The following is a 6,000-nucleotide window of genomic DNA, read 5'->3' as shown; positions in this document are numbered from 1 at the left end:
AGGACCTCCTGAAAGTTCTCTCAACGTTTGAGCAACGTCAGATTCATGTCCTTGCAGTTCGTCAAACAACTGATAGAGCTTCAATTTCTTCAAAGATCCATTACTTTGAAGACATGACTTAACATTTCCCCATCATTTTCCAAGGATGTTGATGAACTTGAGGTTGTACTCGAGTGGAGTTCGGACTACTCCATGTGTCGTCATGTTGTTCATCACGATCCTATACCGATTTGATGCAGAGGCTACAGATTTACCAGGATTTGTAGTAAAGGGGTCGAAGGTATTTACAACGGATGTCAAATGCTTATCCTGCATGTTCTCTAATCCTTCAAACAAGTCTTGTAGTGTATCCAAAACATCCTTAGTAGATTTGCACAACTTAATGTGCTCAAAGAGAGATGGAGGTACACTAAAAACCATTTCAGAGAAGGCGATTTGATCTGCATGAAGCTTCTCGATGTCTGTTGCAGTCAATTATGTTGTTTGAGTCTCCTCTTGACCCATGAGAATGGAAACAACATCTCTAACCACTTGTCTTACTAGAACATGAGGACCTTATTTCACTAACCTCTATATTTCTTCACCTTTTTTCTTTACCAAGTAAAAATCTCTCCATTCTAACTTTCCAATGATCATACTCTTCAACAACTAGCAATGGGGCACGCATTGGCTAACCCACGTTATTTGCTATTTGCATTGAATACATTTGTTGAGATTGATTACAAGCAGCCATTGAAGTTAAGATATTAAAGTTGAAGTGGTATATAGAAGAACGTTTATCCTAAACACAGAAACGATTGAGATACCAAGATAATCTACAACCAACTATAATATGTTCTTATGGATTCAAAGGACAACCACTTAGGCTCTGATACCAATTGTGAATGTTATTAAAAGGGGTGTGCATAGGTTTGAAAACTCAAACCTTTTGTTAACTTAAGATCAATGTCTGCTAATAATAAAGATCCAGTCAAGTTTGGTAAACCAATCTTGTCTCAGAATTAATATAATCAACAAAGTGCTCAAACCTATAAAAAAAATTATGTATAAACAATGTAAAGTAACTCAAGAACAAGAAGAATGTAAGAGAAAATGATTCACTGAATAATTCTTGATAGATGTGAAAAAGGTGCTTGTTCCACACATGATACATAAGTGACTACTCCTTAAATAGACAAGGAGTAACTACAAGGAAAATGAGAAAAAGTAAGGGTTGATTGAAGATTAATAGACTGACACAGTTGTTGCTATTGATCTTGTCATGTACTATATAACAAGACAATGGGAACAGAACAAAATAGTACTTGTAACAATTAATGCACATTACAGACTCAAAAACACTTTAACACTTGGATGCATCTCAGACTAAACTATAACTTTGGAATTGTTTTCATTTCGGAAATCATCACCTCAGTTTGCTTAAGGATCACTTTTCATGTTCTAACAACCTTGACCTAGTCGCCATGTCGTGGCAACCTGAGCTACGTCGTGAGGACTGGTCTAGGCAGCTTAAACCATTAAGTCGTCACTTTTCTTTCCAACTTCAAGGGCTCCAATACTCAGATCTGGTCCTTTCTAAGGTCCAAGTGGATAAAGTTTCCAACTTTATCCCTTTAGACCCTCCAATAGATAGAGATCTCTCTTCTAGGTCTAAATAAGGCAAAACATGACTTGACTTAACCCATTAAGCACTTTTTCCTTGAAGGCTTACTAGATCCTCATTCCAGAACGTTTCTAGCCCCTTATAATCACATAAAAATCCATACTTTCCATGCATGCATGTCTAATGCATGCCTTGGACTCTTATTAGGTCAAAATAGAAAAAAAGGGGTCAAGATCTCATGTAGGAGTTCAAAACTCTATAAAACTCAATATCTAACACTCCTAACTATAAAAGGACTCTGGGGATTCATAAAGTTGGCAACTTTATGAAATCCTGACACTCTAATATGTCCCAACATGAAGAATAAGGCATAGAAACCTAGATCTATGCACAATAACCCAAAAAGCTTGGAACTTGGGGACTTATAAGAGTCCAAAAGATGCACAACAAGATGATGAGAAAAGTTACTTGCTGAATCCAAGACTAGGGGTCACCTTCTTCTTCTTCTTCTAATCCCTAAAAATCAACACAAAAAGCTCAGAGAGCAAAAAGGAGGTTAGGGTTTGCTTGGAGGCTGAGACAGTGTGATGGAGGCTGAGGGTGAGCAACCCTAGCCATCACATTCCCTTAAATAAGGCGCAAACCCTGGATATTAGGGTTTTCTCATTAATCAACTACCACGTCGTGGCCATAGGCTACCACGCCGTGGTGGCCTTAAACGAGATCACGATATTCTTGAACGCCATGCTATGGCACTTTCCCCCATGCCGTGGCAACCCAAAATACTTAAAATTTTGAAATTTGAATTACCTCGGGATCCGGATGTTACAGTGAGTGATTTCATACTCTTCATTTAGCCTTCTTTTTGCTCTTTTTGCAAAATTTGTAAATCTAAAAGATGTCTGGAAGAAAGGGTGAGAGAATTGTGGATTTATGTGTGTGTGTAGAAAAAATAGGATCATAGAATAGAAAAAACAAACTGGTAAAAAAAGATGTCTAAATAGACAAAGACCAACCTACTAAAGAAATAAAATAATTATAATGGCCTATTAAGTTAAAAAGAAACTCTCACAAGATAAGATTTTGGTATGTTTGACTAGTCATCTAACACAACATAAACATGTAATATTATTGCAACTTGTTTATATTCTATGTATACATATTTGTATTTGGAGCATTGTGTTTTGGATCTAATATGTTTGTATCATAAAGATTGTGGAAACTAGATCATATCATGATTTGTTATACTTTTTGGCATTAGATTATATGACTGATTTGTTTATCATATTGGATCATAAATAGTTCCAAATAGACCATTGTTTTAATTGATTTGTAAAATGTCGACCATAAACCATTTACATCATATCATTTTTGAATCATATATTTTTGACTTATTATGATCCTTTATCTATCATTTGATGATGATAGTCATCATGAAATATCATTTATAGAACCCCTAGTTATGTGTGGAAGAGACATTTGCGTTAATAACCAGGTATGAGTTCTAAGTTTATATTAATAACTAAATGCATTGTTCATTTTGGTAAATTTTAGCGTGTGTTTTTATTCCGGATTTTATTGTAAACTCTAATAAGAGAGTCATTCATCTCCAACTAGATGTAAAACTTTCATCAAGCGATAATCTTCATGTTTCAGGCAACAATTTGTATATTTTAGCATCAATGATATACATGTTGTAAAGGCATAAAAAACAAATGAGAGTTTTCTTGTTTGTATTCTTGAATATGCCTTACTTACTAGAGATCTTGAGTTTCTGTTTAGTTTACACGAGAGACATGGTAGCCTTTTAATGATGCTAATTTGTTTGAGCCTAAAGTCAAAGTAGCAATATCATTTAATAATATGTATATCTCTATTTGTAAATGAAAATCACAGTTAATAGCAACAAAAGCTATTATTTATATTACCAATAAATACAATGTAGTTTTAGTTTACCTTTAATAGCCACATACTTATACTGTTACACATATTATCAACAAACTTGCAATTTCATTCCCATAATAGCACTGTACATATAATATCAACAAAGTTGTCAATGTTGGTAGTAAAACATAAGTACATTTTTATTGTGAGTAAATAATAAAGTACATTGATATTACTAGTAAAGAAATACAAGGATGTTGTACATATGGGTGAACAAACATAGTACATTACTTGAGTAAAGGAACAAATGCATTACCTATATTGATCGACTTAAGTCCAAGATCCATTATGTCAATTTCTTTAAAATTCTAGATTTTACGCATGTACTAAAAACATTTTTACTTCAAACCATGTGTCAATCCAAAAGTTACAACTTACTATTTTTGCTGCAAAACTAACTCCCCTTAAAAGTATTAGATTGATAAGAACGTCAAATTCTTTTATTGTCAGTGTCACATCTCCTAGGACTTGTGTTTCCATTATTTCTAAATATTATTATATTCATAATATTTTTTAGTCATATAACCAATTAATTAATGTAAAACAGCTTAGTAAAACAATATATTTGATGCCTATTTGAAGTGACATTCTTTAGCAACTCCAGCAATCAAGGCTTCATCAAGGATTGGGAATGAACATATAAAGTCTGGAATGATTTCTGGAAAAGGATCATGCTTGTGTTGGAGTAATATACAACGGAGGACCATGTTCTTCAACAATAAATAATTACGAGTAACCTTCTACAACACCATAAAAAGCCAAATAAATTTCATGGAAGATAGATGGAATCATATGATGAAGATCTACACACAAACCATGGTTAGCAATCGAATCATATAAATACCATGTTATATTTTGAATGTTATTTAAGAAATTATTATAATAGAGAAGGGTGAACGGATGAAAATTGTTATTCTTGATCACCTAAAGATTAACATTTAAATAAATAGCCTAAACATTAAATAAAAAAACTCACCAAATAAGAGATAAATGCTATATAAACCTTTTTGTAAAAAAAAATAATAATAATAAACCAAAGTTTCTTAATTTTCTGATATATCATTAAAATTTGTCTCTAGTGTACAACAGGAAAAAAAAAACATTTGTGTCACTTCAGTGAATGATTGACAAGTTTTGATAACACGTTATAATGACAAAGTACAATTGTCGTAATTTGGAACAACTAAAGATCTTTAACAAGGAGACGATTACAGAAAATGATAAGTGATCGAATTCAATTCATCGATTTGTGAATGACATTGACCTATAAATTAGTCGATCATAAAAAGAAAACAAAATTGCACATATGAAAGAGACAGCATATGGAATAAAAACGAACGGAAGGTACCTATGTGGTTAGTTGAACCCCAAACTTCAATTAATGTTTACCAATATATGGAACAACATTCTTTTAACCAGGTATGCAACAATTTTATTATTTTACCAATTTGTTCAACTATTTAACCTGTTAAACATGTTATCGATAAAACATTGTATCTTTTGATCATAAAGCATATTTTGTATATAAAATAAATAAATAAATAAATAAAATAATATCCTCGCATCAATTGGAAAATAGTGAAACGTCGTTGCAAAAATGTGAATTCAACCCTCAAAATAGCAGTTAACATGCATACAAAGGTAAATGATGGTGATTGACAAAAACAAATAATTTTGGAACCTCGTAAGAACCTAGATTATTGAAAAATGAAAATCAACACTTGATCGACATATAGTTACCTTGAGATTGCTTAGCATCTTTACAATTGCAGAACTAAAAAATGCAAAAACCGTTTAATTTGTTTTTCAATTTAGGTTGAAGTTAAAACTTAATGACCCAATAAATTTGATTAATCTTCTGAAATACGAAGTTCAATTTAATCAAACATCTACGAATATCTCGAATGTCAATTCTCAAATAGAGGCCTTGTTGTCCTTTTTTGGATAACCCTGTCTCTAAACTCCTTTATCCATATCAACATCAAGCACTGAATAATTGAATTCATCATATAAATTGTCGTCTTTTAAATTCTTTTGTTGCAACAATTATATTTTCCCATATTTTAAGGGATATTTACAAAAGTATATCGATAGAAAATTGATTTGAAATGCCTTCCTCCCAAGAAAACAGGATTCATAATAGATAAATAAATACCGCCCCAATACTATTGTTTTGGTGCAACATATTTCCGCATTTATGCGTAAAATACGATAACAATATATAATAATTCTACAAGAAGTATTTGTATATATATATTTTTTAATTCTAGATATTTGTGTAAATTATTTATTTATTAGCGTGGAGCCCATAACTACGTCAAGCCCATTCAAACAGTATAACTTACCAAAAATTATTGTAGCAAAATTTCCAAAAAAAAACATAAAATTGTAAAACTCAATTATTAGTTGGAGGCATTGTTTATTAGTGGCAGATATTTTCAAAGGAAATCCAT

This window comes from Lactuca virosa, chromosome 5, assembly GCF_052849685.1.
Source record: "Lactuca virosa cultivar CGN04683 chromosome 5, Lactuca_virosa_CGN04683_v6, whole genome shotgun sequence".
Classification (NCBI taxonomy): domain Eukaryota; kingdom Viridiplantae; phylum Streptophyta; class Magnoliopsida; order Asterales; family Asteraceae; genus Lactuca; species Lactuca virosa.
Note: the sequence above shows the minus strand (reverse complement) of the source record.